Here is a 20,041-nt window from a genome sequence, read left to right as displayed (position 1 = left end):
CATAGGCACGAACTGGCACGAGGAAGAGTAGGACTAGAAGTAATGAAGATTGCAGGTAAGTAATCTAGGTATTGTACACAAGCACACCATTCACATGCTCATTTATACTGCACCCATCCACCATTCCCTCACACATCCTGTCACCCATGGATCATGCACTCACACATTGCATAATATACGTATACATGTATACATACACACAGGCACACACACACACACACACACACCCTTCCATGCACGCATGCATGCAAACACATTTACAGAAAAACACTTTTTTACCTTTTTCCAAACCCCTTGCTGCGCCTATGAGGAATACCTCTGCAGGCAGGCCTATCTCCCGTGCTCCACACACGCAAGGAACCACCTCTGGTTCCAGTCATGCAGAGAGCAGGGGAGACAGAGCCTTCCATGTCCTGTGAGGGTCGAGGGGAGAGGAAATGATTTCTTTTGGAAGTCAGACTGACTTCAAAAAGTAATGAATGTATAGAGGGCTCTCCTCTGAGAGCCCACTTTACTTTTGGTTTCTCTCTGCCTCTGCAGACCCCAGCGGATCACACAAAAGTTGCCATGGGTCACAATTACGACACCTGGCGACCCCCAAATGACTCCCTGAGTTGGTGTGCTGCAGCTTACTGGGGCCTTCTGTGCGCTCTCCGCACCTGTCGCCTCACCCTGGCATAGTGCATTGCAGTGCAAATATCTCAGAAATGGTGCATCCTAGGGCCTTGAAACGTGGCTTTCAAAGTGTTCTTCGCACCAAGACGCTTAAAATGAGCTTTGTCCGGTCCTTTTATGACTACATTGATGTTTCGCTGATTTCAGGGAACCGTCTCATATGTGAAGGGGCTGAAATCCAGAGAAAGTAGTGGGGTGTTCAAATGTCATATAGCAGGTAATGTCCAGAGGGTCCTAACAGGTAACTATGCACACTTTGGTGCAGATTGGTGGAACAGTGTGGGATCGTATAAGGAACAAACTTATATACAGAGAGATTATTATTATTATTTGGGTATTTATTGAGCATGGACCTAGCTTTGGAAAGCAACTGCTCCCTTTACAACCATAGGGTGAAGAACAACGTTAGGGAGCAGACAAACAAGGCAGTGGGGACCCAACAACAGGGGAGAGAGGGAATTGTCAACAATGGATCTTCTTGTAACCAGGGGAGTAAACAGTGGGGATCAGATCACCCAATCTCAGGTATGGTGGGGGGTGGGTAGAGTTAGGGAGAAGCCATTCCTTGAAGAGGAAGGTCTTGAACTCCTTCTTTAACTTCAGAAGCGACCGGATGAGTCGGTTGTTGATGGGGAGGAGGTTCCAAACTCTTGAGCCATAGACAGAGAAGTCCTGTCTCCTGTTATTTTCCCTTCTGCACCGGCAGAGTTAAAATCTGCACATTTCTTTACTTCTGGTGAATTGTAGGCCTCTAGAGCGGCTATGTTCCTCAGCGATGTAGCTTGGGGACTTCAGGGTGACAGCCTTGTAGATGGTCATGCAGAATTGGAAGATGAGGTGGGCTTACAGTGGGAGCCAGTATAGTTCGATGAGCGTCTGGGTTATATGGCCACATTTGTGGAGTCCTTTGATGAGTCGTGCTGCTGCATGCAGGATACATCTCAGGAGAGCCAGGCTAGACCCTGGAAGGCCATCCAAGAGGGAATTGCCACCATCCAGGTGGGAGAAGACCAAGGCTTGAACAGCAGTACTGAAATTATTTTCTGGGATTAAGTGCTTGATTTGTCACACGAAAGTAAGTTGGTGCCAAGTCATTTGTGTCTTCCGTTCTATGTGTTGTTTGAAGGAGATGTATCTGCCACACTCAAGGGACTTGGCGCAGGTGGCCAACAGGAGTGTGAAGCCGTCAAGGTGCATAGTAGAGAGCCAGGTCTGGATGTCTGGGGTTCAGTGTTGTTGGTCTGCAGTAGATATTCAGTCTTGGAGGGTTTAATTTCAGGTAAGTACTGGACAATCACGACTGGACAGGAGAGTCAGGCTTAGAGTCTGTGGATGTCTTTGGTGGAGGATAACTTGAGGTAGAGCTGCGTGTCATCTGCGTATTGGTGGATGAGGCTGTTGTTGTGTGGAGCGAGGAGGGTTTCAAGCGATTAAGTTTGAAGATCAGGGGGGAGAGGACTGGCCCTGTGGGACTTTACACGAGATGGGTAGAGTTGGTGATCTGGAGGAATACATTTGTACAAACTGATGTTGATTAGCAAGGTACTATTTTAATGAGCTGAGGACGATCTCACTGATTTCCATCTGGTGATGTTTATTATTGGTGGGTGTCAGGTTGTCTACTGTGTCAAATACTGCAGATATGTCATGGAGACCCAGGAAGAAAGGATGGCCATCATCAAGAATTTTAAGGGCATTGTCGATTACCTTGATGGTAGCTGTTTCTGTGCTGCATATGGGTCTGAAAACAGATTGGTAGGACTGAATGAGGTTCTTGGCTTTGATGTGTCAGAGGAGTTGCATAGCTACTGCTTTCTCCAGGATTTTACCTAGGACGGTAAGCTGGGTGATGGGGAGTTAGTGGCTGAGATCATCAGAGTTCATTGTTGCTTTCTTGAAAAGCATGAGGATTTGTCCAGTCCTGAGGGTCAAGGGAAAGATGCCTTGAGTTGGGGAGCTGTTGCTGATTGTCAGGTAAGGGTATAGTGCTTCAGTTGGAAGTGTCTTGAGTACATAGGTAGGGTGGGTGTCATCTGCATACGATGTGGCCTTGAGGGATGCTAGCATGACAGTGAGGTCTTCCATAGTGAGTGTCTTGAAAATTGCCTAGGTAATTGTGGTTTTGCGAGATGGGATGTGCAGTGTGCCGTCAGTTGTAGCATTGCTGTCTATGTGTTGGAGGTCCATGCTTATCATATTGAAGAAAGAGTTCATGGCGGTGGAGTTCTGGATGGAGTGTAGTACGGGTGGGTCAGGCAGAGGATTGATGCAGTGCTTAATGGCTTTGACGAGGGCTCTACTTTCATTGTTGGCCTTGGCTACAGTGTTTTGGTAGTAGCTGGCCTTGGCAGTAGGTTTACCATGAAATCATCGAATAAAAAAAATGTGAAAGCCTACGCCCTCACCCCCTTACCTTAACTAATTCCCTTAACCCACGCCACACCTATATTTTATTTAAAATGTCCACAAATTTAGAAAAGAATATGTTACAAATTCGGCCACTTCTTTTTTTTTTAATTCGATCATTTATACGGATGCTTTGGCAGTAGTGATCAGTTGTCTGCATATAGAACAGAGTTGCTTGCGCATGGCAAGGTTGGGTGCACTGCAGGAGTTTTGCCAAGTCCTCTCTTGTTTTCTGAGGGTTCTTCTGTTAAAGTCGAGTTCTTGAGTGTACCAGGGTGCGGAAGGTTTAGGCTTGTGGGTGCGTTGTGTAACAGGTGCATGGTGGTTGATGTTGGTTGTGAGGGTTGTGTTGTGTATTTGGAGGAGCAAGTCGCAGTCCTTGCTAGCCAGAGGTAAATCAGTCCATGTGAAGTGGAGCTTGGCCAGGTCTTCCGTGAGAGTCTCCACTGGGAATTTCTTGAATGATCTGAAGGCTTGTTTGCAGGGTTTCTGATGGGTTTGCTTGAATGGTATGGTGTGACGAATGTCAAAGGGGATTGCCAGATGGTCTGAACAGTGAAGCAAAAGTGGAGAGCTGTGATGGAGGGTGGGTAGCGTGGTGAGGATGAGGTTGAGGATATTACCTTTCCTGAGAGTTGGGTCTTTTGCGTGCTGCGTGAGGATCAGAGTGTTGAGGAGGCAGTGGAGATCTTCTTTCATTGACTTGATCGCTAGGTTAACAGGGATGTTGAATTCTGTGAGGAAGATGTTGTTGGCATGCATGAGAGACATGGTGGTGAGCAAGTCTGTGATGAAGGAGCTGTTGGGCTTGGGTGGTCTGTAGATGAGGTCAAAAGTGATTGTGTATGTTGGGGGGAGTGGGAAGTGTCAGGAAAGTTTTTTGAAAGAGTCAATGGCGATGCATGGCCATGATGCCGGTGAATGATAGCGAGGCCTACACCGATCTTGTTTGGATGGCTTCATTGTAGAATTCTGTAGCCGTTGGGGTTGAGGACATCTAGAATGTAGGTGGAGTTGGAGGTCATCCAGGTCTCAGTAATGAAGATGGCATCCATGTCATGTGTGGTGATGTGGTTGGCGATGTCTGCTGCATGGTTGGTTGCCGAGCGGACAATGGCGAGCATCAGTTTTCTTGCAGTTGTGGATGATGATGTGCTGATCTGATCTACGGTGACGCGAGTGAGGCTGCTATGATATGATATGATAGTTTATTTATATAGCGCCTATACACAATGTGTTTCAAAGCACTTCAAGGCAAGGGAGGGAATAAGAGAAAAAACAATGACGTTCTTACAGGCCTAGAACAGTAAGGATGTGAAATTAACTATCGTATTCGGCCTGACGACATTTCAGATAGTGCAAGAGCTAAGACATAAATAAGGAAGGGAGGGGGAGAGTGGGAAGGAAATGGAAACAGACAGGCGACTACTGTACTAGGCCTGACGACATTTCTGGTAGAGCCGGAGAAAAACAAAAGGTGAGGGAGAGGGGTGCAGAAAGGGAGGGGAGGAACAAAACAAGCGACTATCATACTAGGCCTGACGACATTTCAGATAGTGCTGGGGGGTAGGAGGGGTGTGGAGGAAAAAAACAGTAAGGGAGGGAGGAGGAGACAGACGAGGTTGCTATCATACTAGATCCAGGGACAATTCTGATAGAGTAAGTGCGTAGAAGAAATTAAGGTGTCGAGATAGGAAAACGGAGAAGGGAAAGGAGGGGAGAATAGAGAGTTAGCAGTCAAAAGAGTGGAGAAGCAAGAGGGGAGAGTGAATACAATTGCAGAAGTCAGTAGTAACACATAATGTTGCAAGCCGGGATACAAGATGAAGATGGGAACAGCATGATTCAGGGCCACCATGAGTACAAGATGCAAAGGAAGTCCAGCATGAGAGTTGAGAAAGGGTGACGCACTGTGAATCAATGAAGTCCACAAAAGTAAAATCCAGCATTGGCCACAAGACGGTGATGGTGAAACCAGAATGTATCAGGACAGACTCCTACAGAAGTAGGCTTGAGTGGGGTGAGGGCGGAGAAGGGTAGAAGCATCAAGCAAAACAGGCAACATCTGTGTGCAAGAATGGGGGGACACAAGGGAGCATGACGGGGGGACCAGAGGGAGTAACACATGTTGGTGCATGCTTACCTGCTGTCTGAGCAGGAATTGCCCTTTTCTTCGTCTGCCCTTCCCTTAGGACGCCCGGGCGAGAGACGCCCTTGATCTAATAGTTAATAGCAGGAAGGAAGACGCAGGGCTAAGAAGGTGGGTGGTGCTTGCTAAGTGGTCAAAAAGGTGACCTAGATCCACTTGCACCTGCTCCCCATCTGCAAAGGAAAAGAGTCTGGAGGGCTCCTTAATTAGGGAAAAAGAGTGGCAAACAGGAAGGCACCAGGTTGGCGGGGCTTGCTAAGTGGTGACAAAGAGAGGCAGACAGGAAGGCACCAGGTGGGCGGGTCTTAGGCCTGGTGACCTAGAGCCACTTGCACCTGCTCCCCATCTGCAAAGGAAAAGAGGCTGGAGGGCTCCTTAATTAGGGAAAAAGAGTGGCAAACAGGAAGGCACCAGGTGGGCGGGGCTTGCTAAGTGGTGAAAAAGAGCAGCAAACAGGAAGGCACCAGGTGGGCGGGGCTTGCTAAGTGGTGAAAAAAAGCGGCAGGCAGGAAGGCACCAGATGGGTGGGCTTAGGCCAGGTGACCTAGATCCACTTGCAACTGCTCCCATCTGCAAAGGAAAAGAGGTTGGAGGGCTCCTTAAGTAGGGAAAAAGAGCGGCAGGCAGGAAGGCACCAGGTGGGCAGGGCTTAGGCCAGGTGACCTAGATCCACTTGCACCTGCTCCCCATCTGCAAAGGAAAAGAGGCTGGAGGGCTCCTTAATTAGGGATAAAGAGTGGCAAACAGGAAGGCACCAGGTGGGCGGGCCTTGCTAAGTGGTGAAAAAGAGCAGCAGGCAGGAAGGCACCAGGTGGGCGGGACTTAGGCCAGGTGACCTAGATCCACTTGCACCTGCTCCCCATCTGCAAAGGAAAAGAGGCTGGAGGGCTCCTTAAGTAGGGAAAAAGAGCAGGAAGGCACTGGGTGGGCGGGGCTTAGGCCAGGTGACCTAGATCCACTTGCACCTGCTCCCCATCTGCCACTATGATGCAGTGTTCATGATGTTGCTGGTGAGTAGCGTGGATGCCAAGAGATAGGGGTGAAACACATATTTGGGGTGCTTACTTGATGTTAGTGGAGCAGGGGTTCTAGTCCTGGGCACGCCCGGTCTGAACCGGTCCAAACAGTAACTGCACTTTTCTTCATGTGCTCTTCACTTCAGATGCCCGGGCGGGAGACATCCTTGATCTAAGAGTTAAGAAAGGAAAGGAAGGGGCAAAGCGGCTGGGTGGCGCTTAGGTCACATGTCCAGCACTTCTACACAGTGATGGAATGGACATGACCCGGCTTGTGCCAACATGTATATTCCTTAGATGTTACTGTTATTCACTTTAGATGTGTCCATCAGCAAGCATCATAGAATGCAAAAATCAGTGTTTCGGAAATCATTTGCCTAGGCCTGAATCTGTACATACGATAGGCCAGCAATTTCGCCATCCTCTTCTTGCGGTTGGCAACGGTTTGATTAGTGATGCTTGTTAGCATGCCTGCACCATCTGTGTCAATTTCAATGAAATATGTCTGTATGCAGAATGAACTTACTTTTCCCATTATGCAAGTGTCACAATGAATTCCTGCTTTGAACAAATATGTAAGTCATTGTATTTGCCTCATATTTACACACTTGTGGAATGTATCAGGACAGACTCCTACAGAAGTAGGCTTCTGATTTGAATAGTAGTCTCCTGATTTGAATACGGTGGGAATATTGTCACTTGGCAATCATTTGTGCGGGAGTGAGAGTTTTTGCCGCAGCATATTTCGTTGGGGAGCATCAATTCAGACAAACACTAGTCCTAAATCAGAAGCTCTGGTCTCCTGGGTGGGAAGTCTAGGCCCTGCCATGAGCAGTCTTCTTTCATTCATGGTTAGCCATTATCTGACCTTGGCCAAACACTGGCAATGGCTACAGTCAGCTTAGTTAGATTTTGTTACCACCAGGGATTTCTTGTAGGATTTTTGGTCCAGGCCTAAGAGAGTGGTGCCCTGCCTGCCCCCATGCCGAGTGACATTGTTGCATGTATTGTTGCACCTCTATACGCTGAGCAGGTGTTGCATGTATTGTTGCACGTCTATACGCTGAGCAGGTGTTGCATGTATTGTTGCACGTCTATACGCTGAGCAGGTGTTTCATGTATTGTTGCACGTCTATACGCTGAGCAGGTGTTTCATGTATTGTTGCACCTCTATACGCTGAGCAGGTGTTTCATGTATTGTTGCACGTCTATATGCTGAGCAGGCAGTCTTCTGAAGACTTCTTCTTTGACTCTATTTCAGAAAAAACAGGTAATTGTCCAAATCCTGGCGACTGCACCCGTAAGCCTGACGCGGACCAGTGCACCTCAGATGCCACCTGCAGCGGGTCCCAAAAATGCTGCTACGCCTGCGGGAGGAAGTGTCGATCCCCTGTATTCGGTAGCTATCGCCTCTGGCATCGCTAACTCTTTATTTCCAAAGAAAAAGACAACATGTATGATAAAAGAACTAAATATCAAAGAGTTCATAGACAGGGACACAATAAAGCTATGAGTGAGTAACTAAGGTCACTTTCATAGCATAACAGAGTTTATAGACAGGGGCCCAATAAAGTTATGAGTGAGTAACTGAGGTCACTTTCATAGCATGACAGAGTTCATAGACAGGGGCACAATAACGTTATGAGTGAGTAACTGAGGTCAGGTTCATAGCATAGCAGAGTTCATAGACAGGGGCACAATAAAGTTATGAGTTAGCAACTGAGGTCACTTTCATAGCATGGCAGAGTTCATAGACAGGGGCAAAATAAAGTTATGAGTGAGTAACTGAGTTCACTTTCATAGCATAGCAGAGTTCATAGACAGGGGCACAATAAAGTTACAATTGAGTAGCTGAGGTCACGTTCATAGCATAGCAGAGTTCATAGGCAGGGGCACAATAAAGTTACGAGTGAATAACTGAGGTCACTTTCATAGCACAACAGAGTTCATAGACAGGGGCACAATGAAGCTATGAGTGAGTAACTGAGGCACCTTTCATAGCATAGCAGAGTTCATAGACAGGGGCACAATAAAGTTATCAGTGAGTAGCTGAGGTCACTCTCATAGCATAACAGAGTTTATAGACAGGGGCACAATGAAGCTATGAGTGAGTAACTGAGGCACCTTTCATAGCATAGCAGAGTTCATAGACAGGGGCACAATGAAGCTATGAGTGAGTAACTGAGGTCACTTTCATAGCATGGCAGAGTTCAAAGACAAGAGCACAATAAAGTTATGAGTGAGTAACTGAGGTCAGGTTCATAGCATAACAGAGTTCATAGACAGGGTCACAATAAAGTTACAAGTGAGTAGCTGAGGTCACGTTCATAGCATAGCAGAGTTCATAGGCAGGGGCACAATAAAGTTATGAGTGAATAACTGAGGTCACTTTCATAGCATACAGAGTTCACAGACAGGGGCACAATATAGCTATGAGTGAGTAACTGAGGTCACTTTCATAGCAGAGAAGAGTTCATAGACAGGGGCACAATAAAGTTATGAGTAGGTAACTGAGGTCACTCTCATAGCATAACAGAGTTTATAGACAGGGGCCCAATAAAGTTATGAGTGAGTAACTGAGGTCACTTTCATAGCATGGCAGAGTTCAAAGACAAGAGCACAATAAAGTTATGAGTGAGTAACTGAGGTCAGGTTCATAGCATAGCAGAGTTCATAGACCGGGTCACAATAAAGTTACAAGTGAGTAGCTGAGGTCACGTTCATAGCATAGCAGAGTTCATAGGCAGGGGCATAATAAAGTTATGAGTGAATAACTGAGGTCACTTTCATAGCATACAGAGTTCATAGACTGGGGCACAATAAAGCTATGAGTGAGTAACTGAGGCCCCTTTCATAGCATAGCAGAGTTCATAGGCAGGGGCACAGTAAAGTTATGGGTGAGTAGCTGAGGTCGCTTTCATAGCATAGCAGAGTTCATAGACAGGGGCACAATAAAGTTACGATTGAGTAACTGAGGTCACTTTCAGAGCACAGCAGAGTTCATCGAAAGGGGCACAATAAAGTTACAAGTGAGTAACTGAGGTCATTTTCATAGCATAGCAGAGTTCATAGACAGGTGCAATATAAAGCTATGAGTGAGTAACTGAGGTCACTTCCATAGCAGAGAAGAGTTCATAGACAGGAGCACAATAAAGTTATGAGTGAGTAACTGAGGTCACTTTCATAGCATAACAGAGTTTATAGACAGGGGCACAATAAAGTTATGAGTGAGTAACTGAGGTCACTTTCACAGCATGGCATAGTTCATAGACAGGGGCACAATAAAGTTATGAGTGAATAACTGAGGGCACTTTCATAGCATAGCAGAGTTCATAGACATGGGTACAATACAGTTACAAGTAAGTAGCTCCGGTCACGTTCAAAGCATAGCAGAGTTCATAGGCAGGGGCAGAATAAAGTTATGAGTGAATAACTGAGGTCACTTTCATAGCATAACAGAGTTCATAGACAGGGGCACAATAAAGTTATGAGTGAGTAGCTGAGCTCACTTTCATAGCAGAGAAGAGTTCATAGACAGGGGCACTATAAAGATATGAGTGAGTAACTGAGGTCACCTTCATAGCATAACAGAGTTTATAGACAGGGGCACAATAAAGTTATGAGTGAGTATCTGAGGTGCTTTCATAGCATAGCAGAGTTTATAGACAGGGGCACAATAAAGGTATGAGTGAGTAACTGAGGTCACTTTCATAGCATGGCAGAGTTCATAGACAGGGGCACAATACAGTTATGAGTGAGTAACTGAGGTCACGTTCATAGCATAGCAGAGTTCATAGACAGGGGCACAATAAAGTTACAAGTGAGTAGATGAGGTCAAATTCATAGCATAGCAGAGTTCATAGGTAGGGGCACAATAAAGTTACGAGTGAGTAGCTGAGGTCACTTTCATAGCATAACAGAGTTCATAGTCAGGGGCACAATAAAGCGATGAGTGAGAAACTGAGGCCCCTTTCAAACCATAGCAGTGTTCATAGACAGGGGCACAATAAAGTTATGAGTGAGTAGCTGAGGTCACTTTCATAGCATAGCAGAGTTCATAGACAGGGGCACAATAAAGTTGCGAGTGAGTAACTCAGGTCACTTTCATAGCACAACAGAGTTCATCGAAAGGGGCACAATAAAGTTACGAGTGAGTAACGGAGGTCACTTTCATAGCAGAGAAGAGTTCATAGACAGGGGCACAATAAAGTTATGAGTGAATAACTGAGGTCACTTTCATAGATAGCAGAGTTCATAGACAGGGGCACAATAAAGTTATGAGTGAGTAGCTGAGGTCACTTTCATAGCATGGCAGAGTTCATAGACAGGGGCACAATAAAGTTATGAGTGAGTAGCTGAGGTCACATTCATAGCATAGCAGAGTTCATAGGTAGGGGCACAATAAAGTTACGAGTGAGTAACTGAGGTCACTTTCATAGCATAACAGAGTTCATAGACAGGGACACAATACAGCTATGAGTGAGAAACTGAGGCCCCTTTCATACCATAGCAGAGTTCATAGACAGGGGCACAATAAAGTTATGAGTGAGTAGCTGAGGTCACTTTCATAGCATAGCAATGTTCATAGACAGGGGCACAATAAAGTTACGAGTGAGTAACTAAGGTCACTTTCATAGCACAGCAGAGTTCATCGAAGGGGCACAATAAAGCTATGATTGAGTAACGGAGGTCACTTTCATAGCATACCAGAGTTCATAGAAACGGGCACAATAAAGTTATGAGTGAGCAACTGAGCTCACTTTCATAGCAGAGAAGAGTTGATAGACAGGGGCACAATAAAGTTATGAGTGAGTAACTGAGGTCACTTTCATAGCATGGCAGAGTTCATAGACAGGGGCACAATAAAGTTATGAGTGAGTAACTGAGCTCGCGTTCATAGCATAGCAGAGTTCATAGACAGGGGCACAATAAAGCTATGAGTGAGTAACTGAGGTCACTTTCATAGCATACCAGAGTTCATAGAAAGGGGCACAATAAAGTTATGAGTGAGCAACTGAGCTCACTTTCATAGCAGAGAAGAGTTCATAGACAGGGGCACAATAAAGTTATGAGTGAGTAACTGAGGTCACTTTCATAGCATGGCAGAGTTCATAGACAGGGGCACAATAAAGTTATGAGTGAGTAACTGAGCTCGCGTTCATAGCATAGCAGAGTTCATAGACATGGGCACAATAAGTTATGAGTGAGTAACTGAGGTCACTTTCATAGCATGGCAGAGTTCATAGACAGGGGCACAATAAAGTTATGAGTGAGTAAGTTAGGCCACTTTCATAGCATAGCAGAGTTCATAGACAGGGGAAAAATAAAGTTACGAGTGAGTAATTGAGGTCAATTTCATAGTACAGCAGAGTTCATAGAAAGGTGCACAATAAAGTTATGAGTGAGTAACTGAGGTCACTTTTATAGCATAGCAGAGTTCATAGACAGGGGCCCAATAAAGCTATGAGTGAGTAACTGAGGTCACTTTCATAGCATACCGGAGTTCATAGACGGGGCACAATAAAGTTATGAGTGAGTAACTGAGCTCACTTTCATAGCAGAGAAGAGTTCATAGTCAGGAGCACAATAAAGTTATGGTTGAGTAACTGAGGTCACTTACATAGCATGGCAGAGTTCATTGACAGGGTCACAATAAAGTTACAAGTGAGTAGCTGAGGTCACATTCATAGCATAGCAGGGTGCATAGGTAGGGGCACATTAAAGTTATGAGTGAGTAGCTGAGGTCACTTTCATAGCATGACAGAGTTCATAGACAGGGGCACAATAAAGTTAAGAGTGAGTAGCTGAGGTAACTTTCATAACATGACAGAGTTCATAGACAGGGGCACAATAACGTTATGAGTGAGTAACTGAGGTTACTTTCATAGCATAGCAGAGTTCATGGACCTAGCACAATAAAGTTAAGAGTGAATAACTGATGCCACTTTCATAGCAAAGCAGAGTTCATAGACAGGGGCACAATAAAGTTATGAGTGAGTAACTGAGGTCACATTCATAGCATAGCAGAGTTCATAGGTGGGGCACATTGAAGTTACAAGTGAGTAACTGAGGTCACTTTCATAGCATAACAGAGTTGATAGACAGGGACACAGTGAAGTTATGAGTGAGTAACTGAGGTCAAGTTCATAGCATAGCAGAGGTCATAGACAGGGGCACAATAAAGTTATGAGTGAGTAGCTGAGGTTACTTTCATAGCATTGCAGAGTTCATGGACCTGGCACAATAAAGTTAAGAGTGAATAACTGATGCCACTTACATAGCATAGCATAGTTCATAGACAGGGGCACAATAAAGTTATGAATGAGTAACTGAGGTCACTCTCATAGCATAACAGAGTTTATAGACAGGGGCCCAATAAAGTTATTAGTGAGTAACTGAGGTCACTTTCATAGCATGGCAGAGTTCAAAGACAAGAGCACAATAAAGTTATGAGTGAGTAACTGAGGTCAGGTTCATAGCATAGCAGAGTTCATAGACCGGGTCACAATAAAGTTACAAGTGAATAGCTGAGGTCAAGTTCATAGCATAGCAGAGTTCATAGGCAGGGGCACAATAAAGTTATGAGTGAATAACTGAGATCACTTTCATAGCATAACAGAGTTCATAGACAGGGGCACAATAAAGCTATGAGTGAGTAACTGAGGCCCCTTTCATAGAATAGCAGAGTTCATAGGCAGGGGCACAACAAAGTTATGGGTGAGTAGCTGAGGTCACTTTCATAGCATAGCAGAGTTCATAGACAGGGGCACAATAAAGTTACGATTGAGTAACTGAGGTCACTTTCAGAGCACAGCAGAGTTCATCGAAAGGGGCACAATAAAGCTATGAGTGAGTAACTGAGGTCACTTTCATAGCATACCAGAGTTCATAGAAAGGGGCACAATAAAGGTATGAGAGAGCAACTGAGCTCACTTTCATAGCATAGCAGAGTTCATAGACCGGGTCACAATAAAGTTACAAGTGAGTAGCTGAGGTCACATTCATAGCATAGCAGAGTTCATAGGCATGGGCACAATAAAGTTATGAGTGAATAACTGAGGTCACTTTCATAGCATAGCAATGTTCATAGACCGGGGCACAATAAAGTTACGAGTGAGTAACTAAGGTCACTTTCATAGCACAGCAGAGTTCATCGAAAGGGGCACAATAAAGCTATGAGTGAGAAACCGAGGCCCCTTTCATACCATAGCAGAGTTCATAGACAGGGTCACAATAAAGTTATGAGTGAGTAGCTGAGGTCACTTTCATAGCATAGCAATGTTCATAGACAGGGGCACAATAAAGTTACGAGTGAGTAACTAAGGTCACTTTCATAGCACAGCAGAGTTCATCGAAAGGGGCACAATAAAGCTCTGAGTGAGTAACGGATGTCACTTTCATAGGATAGCAGAGTTCATATACAGGGGCACAATAAAGCTATGAGTGAGTAACTGAGTTCACTTTCATAGCATACCAGAGTTCATAGAAAGGGGCACAATAAAGTTATAAGTGAGCAACTGAGCTCACTTTCATAGCAGAGAAGAGTTCATAGACAGGGGCACAATAAAGTTATGAGTGAGTAACTGAGGTCACTTTCATAGCATGGCAGAGTTCATAGACAGGGGCACAATAAAGTTATGAGTGAGTAACTGAGCTTGCGTTCATAGCATAGCAGAGTTCATAGACATGGGGACAATAAGTTATGAGTGAGTAACTGAGGTCACTTTCATAGCATGGCAGAGTTCATAGACAGGGGCACAATAAAGTTATGAGTGAGTAACTTAGGCCACTTTCATAGCATAGCAGAGTTCATAGACAGGGGCAAAATAAAGTTACAAGTGAGTAATTGAGGTCAATTTAATAGTACAGCAGAGTTCATAGAATGCTGCACAATAAAGTTATGAGTGAGTAACTGAGGTCACTTTTATAGCATAGCAGAGTTCATAGACAGGGGCTCAATAAAGCCATGAGTGAGTAACTGAGGTCACTTTCATAGAATACCGGAGTTCATAGACAGGGGCACAATAAAGTTATGAGTGAGTAACTGAGCTCACTTTCATAGCAGAGAAGAGTTCATAGACAGGAGCACAATAAAGTTATGAGTGAGTAACTGAGGTCACTTCCATAGCATGGCAGAGTTCATAGACAGGGGCACAATAAAGTTACAAGTGAGTAGCTGAGGTCACATTCATAGCATAGCAGAGTGCATAGGTAGGGGCACATTAAAGTTATGAGTGAGTAACTGAGGTCACGTTCATAGCATAGCAGAGTTCATAGACAGGGGCACAATAGAGTTATGAGTGAGTAACTGAGGTTACTTTCATAGCATAGCAGAGTTCATGGACCTGGCACAATAAAGTTAAGAGTGAATATCTGATGCCACTTACATAGCATAGCAGAGCTCATAGACAGGGGCACAATAAAGTTATGAATGAGTAACTGATGTCACTCTCATAGCACAACAGAGTTTATAGACAGGGGCCCAATAAAGTTATGAGTGAGTAACTGAGGTCACTTTCATAGCATGGCAGAGTTCAAAGACAAGAGCACAATAAAGTTATGAGTGAGTAACTGAGGTCAGGTTCATAGCATAGCAGAGTTCATAGACCAGGTCACAATAAAGTTACAAGTGAGTAGCTGAGGTCACATTCATAGCATAGCAGAGTTCATAGGCAGGGGCACAATAAAGTTATGAGTGAATAACTGAGGTCACTTTCATAGCATAACAGAGTTCATAGACAGGGGCACAATAAAGCTATGAGTGAGTAACTGAGGCCCCTTTCATAGAATAGCAGAGTTCATAGACAGGGGCACAATAAAGTTACGATTGAGTAACTGAGGTCACTTTCAGAGCACAGCAAAGTTCATCGAAAGGGGCACAATAAAGCTATGAGTGAGTAACTGAGGTCACTTTCATAGCATACCAGAGTTCATAGAAAGGGGCACAATAAAGGTATGAGTGAGCAACTGAGCTCACTTTCATAGCATAGCAGAGTTCATAGACCGGGTCACAATAAAGTTACAAGTGAGTAGCTGAGGTCACATTCATAGCATAGCAGAGTTCATAGGCATGGGCACAATAAAGTTATGAGTGAATAACTGAGGTCACTTTCATAGCATAGCAATGTTCATAGACAGGGGCACAATAAAGTTACGAGTGAGTAACTAAGGTCACTTTCATAGCACAGCAGAGTTCATCGAAAGGGGCACAATAAAGCTATGAGTGAGAAACCGAGGCCCCTTTCATACCATAGCAGAGTTCATAGACAGGGCCACAATAAAGTTATGAGTGAGTAGCTGAAGTCACTTTCATAGCATAGCAATGTTCATAGACAGGGGCACAATAAAGTTACGAGTGAGTAACTAAGGTCACTTTCATAGTACAGCAGAGTTCATCGAAAGGGGCACAATAAAGCTCTGAGCGAGTAACGGATGTCACTTTCATAGGACAGCAGAGTTCATATACAGGGGCACAATAAAGCTATGAGTGAGTAACTGAGGTCACTTTCATAGCATACCAGAGTTCATAGAAAGGGGCACAATAAAGTTATTAGTGAGCAACTGAGCTCACTTTCATAGCAGAGAAGAGTTCATAGACAGGGGCACAATAAAGTTATGAGTGAGTAACTGAGGTCACTTTCATAGCATGGCAGAGTTCATAGACAGGGGCACAATAAAGTTATGAGTGAGTAACTGAGCTCGCGTTCATGGCATAGCAGAGTTCATAGACATGGGCACAATAAGTTATGAGTGAGTAATTGAGGTCACTTTCATAGGGGCACAATAAAGTTATGAGTGAGTAACTTAGGCCACTTTCATAGCATAGCAGAGTTCATAGACAGGGGCAAAATGAAGTTACAAGTGAGTAATTGAGGTCAATTTCATAGTACAGCAGAGTTCATAGAAAGGTGCACAATAAAGCTATGAGTGAGTAACTGAGGTCACTTTTATAGCATAGCAGAGTTCATAGACAGGGGCTCAATAAAGCCATGAGTGAGTAACTGAGGGCACTTTCATAGAATACCGGAGTTCATAGACAGGGGCACAATAAAGTTATGAGTGAGTAACTGAGCTCACTTTCATAGCAGAGAAGAGTTCATAGACAGGAGCACAATAAAGTTATGAGTGAGTAACTGAGGTCACTTCCATAGCATGGCAGAGTTCATAGACAGGGGCACAATAAAGTTACAAGAGAGTAGCTGAGGTCAAATTCATAGCATAGCAGAGTGCATAGGTAGGGGCACATTAAAGTTATGAGTGAGTAGCTGAGGTCAGTTTCATAGCATGACAGAGTTCATAGACAGGGGCACAATAAAGTTAAGAGTGAGTAGCTGAGGTAACTTTCATAGCATGACAGAGTTCATAGGCAGGGGCACAATAAGGTTATGAGTGAGTAACTGAGGTTACCTTTATAGCATAGCAGAGTTCATGGACCTGGCACAATAAAGTTAAGAGTCAATAACTGATGCCACTTTCATAGCAAAGCAGAGTTCATAGACAGGGGCACAATAAAGTTATGAGTGAGTAACTGAGGTCACATTCATAGCATAGCAGAGTTCATAGGTAGGGGCACAATGAAGTTACAAGTGAGTAACTGAGGTCACGTTCATAGCATAGCAGAGTTCATAGACAGGGGTACAATAGAGTTATGAGTGAGTAACTGAGGTTACTTTCATAGCATAGCAGAGTTCATGGACCTGGCACAATAAAGTTAAGAGTGAATAACTGATGCCACTTACATAGCATAGCAGAGTTCATAGACAGGGGCACAATAAAGTTATGAATGAGTAACTGAGGTCACTCTCATAGCATAACAGAGTTTATAGACAGGGGCCCAATAAAGTTATGACTGAGTAACTGAGGTCACTTTCATAGCATGGCAGAGTTCAAAGACAAGAGCACAATAAAGTTATGAGTGAGTAACTGAGGTCAGCTTCATAGCATAGCAGAGTTCATAGACCGGGTCACAATAAAGTTACAAGTGAGTAGCTTAGGTCACGTTCATAGCATAGCAGAGTTCATAGGCAGGGGCACAATAAAGTTATGAGTGAATAACTGAGGTCACTTTCATAGCATAACAGAGTTCATAGACAGGGGCACAATAAATCTATGAGTGAGAAACTGAGGCCCCTTTCATAGAATAGCAGAGTTCATAGGCAGGGGCACAATAAAGTTATGGGTGAGTAGCTGAGGTCACTTTCATAGCATAGCAGAGTTCATAGACAGGGGCACAATAAAGGTACGATTGATTAACTGAGGTCACTTTCAGAGCACAGCAGAGTTCATCGAAAGGGGCACAATAAAGTTACGAGTGAGTAACTGAGGTCATTTTCATAGCATAGCAGAGTTCATAGACAGGAGCACAATAAAGTTATGAGTGAGTAACTGAGGTCACTTTCATAGCATGGCAGAGTTCAAAGACAAGAGCACAATAAAGTTATGAGTGAGTATCTGAGGTCAGGTTCATAGCATAGCAGAGTTCATAGACCGGGTCACAATAAAGTTACAAGTGAGTAGCTGAGGTCACGTTCATAGCATAGCAGCGTTCATAGGCAGGGGCACAATAAAGTTATGAGTGAATAACTGAGGTCACTTTCATAGCATAACAGAGTTCATAGACAGGGGCACAATAAATCTATGAGTGAGTAACTGAGGCCCCTTTCATAGAATAGCAGAGTTCATAGGCAGGGGCACAATAAAGTTATGGGTGAGTAACTGAGGTCACATTCATAGCATAGCAGAGTTCATAGGTAGGGGCACAATGAAGTTACAAGTGAGTAACTGAGGTCACGTTCATAGCATAGCAGAGTTCATAGACAGGGGTACAATAGAGTTATGAGTGAGTAACTGAGGTTACTTTCATAGCATAGCAGAGTTCATGGACCTGGCACAATAAAGTTAAAAGTGAATAACTGATGCCACTTACATAGCATAGCAGAGTTCATAGACAGGGGCACAATAAAGTTATGAATGAATAACTGAGGTCACTCTCATAACATAACAGAGTTTATAGACAGGGGCCCAATAAAGTTATGAGTGAGTAACTGAGGTCACTTTCATAGCATGGCAGAGTTCAAAGACAAGAGCACAATAAAGTTATGAGTGAGTAACTGAGGTCAGCTTCATAGCATAGCAGAGTTCATAGACCGGGTCACAATAAAGTTACAAGTGAGTAGCTGAGGTCACGTTCATAGCATAGCAGAGTTCATAGGCAGGGGCACAATAAAGTTATGAGTGAATAACTGAGGTCACTTTCATAGCATAACAGAGTTCATAGACAGGGGCACAATAAATCTATGAGTGAGTAACTGAGGCCCCTTTCATAGAATAGCAGAGTTCATAGGCAGGGGCACAATAAAGTTATGGGTGAGTAGCTGAGGTCACTTTCATAGCATAGCAGAGTTCATAGACAGGGGCACAATAAAGGTACGATTGAGTAACTGAGGTCACTTTCAGAGCACAGCAGAGGTCATCGAAAGGGGCACAATAAAGTTACGAGTGAGTAACTGAGGTCATTTTCATAGCATAGCAGAGTTCATAGACAGGAGCACAATAAAGTTATGAGTGAGTAACTGAGGTCACTTTCATAGCATGGCAGAGTTCAAAGACAAGAGCACAATAAAGTTATGAGTGAGTAACTGAGGTCACCTTCATAGCATTACAGAATTTATAGACAGGGGCACAATAAAGTCATGAGTGAGTATCTGAGGCGCTTTCATAGCATAGCAGAGTTTATAGACGGGCACAATAAAGGTATGAGTTAGTAACTGAGGTCACTTTCATAGCATGGCAGAGTTCATAGACAGGGGCATAATGATATGATATATGATATGATATGATATGATATGGCATTTGTAACACGCCTATACACAAGTGTTTCAAGGCGCGACGAGGCAGGGAGGAAGGAACAAGGGGAAGACAGACAACAATCCTACTAGGCCAGGTGTCATTCAGACCGCGCAAGTGCAGGGGTAGGGGGAAGGGAAAAGTGCAAGAGGAGGGGGAGGGGGGAAGTGCAATACAAGTAAGTAGAGTAAGTAAATAAATAGGGCCAGCTGGTGGCAAGTGCAAGGTAAGTGCAGACAAGTGCTGGGAAAGGGGGGGCTGTAGGGATACAGAGATAGTCCCTCAGTGCAGGGGTTGCTAGGGAGGCAGTGCAAGAGGAGAGTGGCTGGGCCCAGGACCGAGGTCGGTGAGAGTGGCCCAGTTGCAGATTCGGTGCAGATTCAGTCGAGAATTAAGCAGGGGAGAGGGGGAAAGAAAGCAGAAGCAAAGAGGAAGGTTTTGAGGTGCTTCCGGAACCGGAGATGGTTCTCCTCAAGTTTCAGGGAGGCAGGAAGGCTGTTCCAGAGGGAGGCCCCTGCCACGGCGAAAGATCGACCCCCAGCTCGTTGCTTCGAGAAGCGGCTGACCCTGAGGGAGTTGGAGATGGATGAGCTAAGGGCTCGGGAAGGAAGATATTTAGGAAGAGAGAGTTGAAGGTATTTAGGCCCCAGGCCCCAGAAGGCCTTGTGGACAATGCAGAGGGTTTTGAACTTAATCCTCGCAGCCACTGGGAGCCAGTGTAGAGATTTCAGTCCTGGAGAGATACGGTCCCTGGGCTTGAGGCCAAGGACAAGTCTCGCAGTTCTGTTCTGGATGAGTTGCAGGGGGCGGAGAGTGGAGGCAGGCAGATTAAGATAGAGGCTGTTACAGTAGTCCAGCTTCGAGAGAACCAAGGCTCGGGAGACAGTGAGCTTCTGGGGGAAGGAGAGGAAGGGAAGAATACCTCTGAGGAGGTGCAGCTGGTAGTGTG

The 20,041-nt window shown here is 44.7% G+C and overlaps 1 long non-coding RNA gene across 1 annotated transcript in view; it reads left to right on the top strand.

The window, feature by feature from the left end:
* LOC138452999 (uncharacterized) overlaps positions 1-20,041 on the top strand; it is a 161,974-nt gene that overhangs the window by 48,986 nt on the left and 92,947 nt on the right. The window contains exon 2 of the long non-coding RNA XR_011260347.1: positions 7,508-7,645. This is a non-coding gene — a long non-coding RNA (uncharacterized lncRNA). The remainder of the gene's footprint in view (positions 1-7,507; positions 7,646-20,041) is intronic.

This window comes from Ambystoma mexicanum, chromosome 4p (genome assembly GCF_040938575.1).
Source record: "Ambystoma mexicanum isolate Mex_15411 chromosome 4p, UKY_AmexF1_1, whole genome shotgun sequence".
Lineage (NCBI taxonomy): Eukaryota > Metazoa > Chordata > Amphibia > Caudata > Ambystomatidae > Ambystoma > Ambystoma mexicanum.
This window is presented reverse-complemented; position numbering and strand designations above follow the sequence as displayed.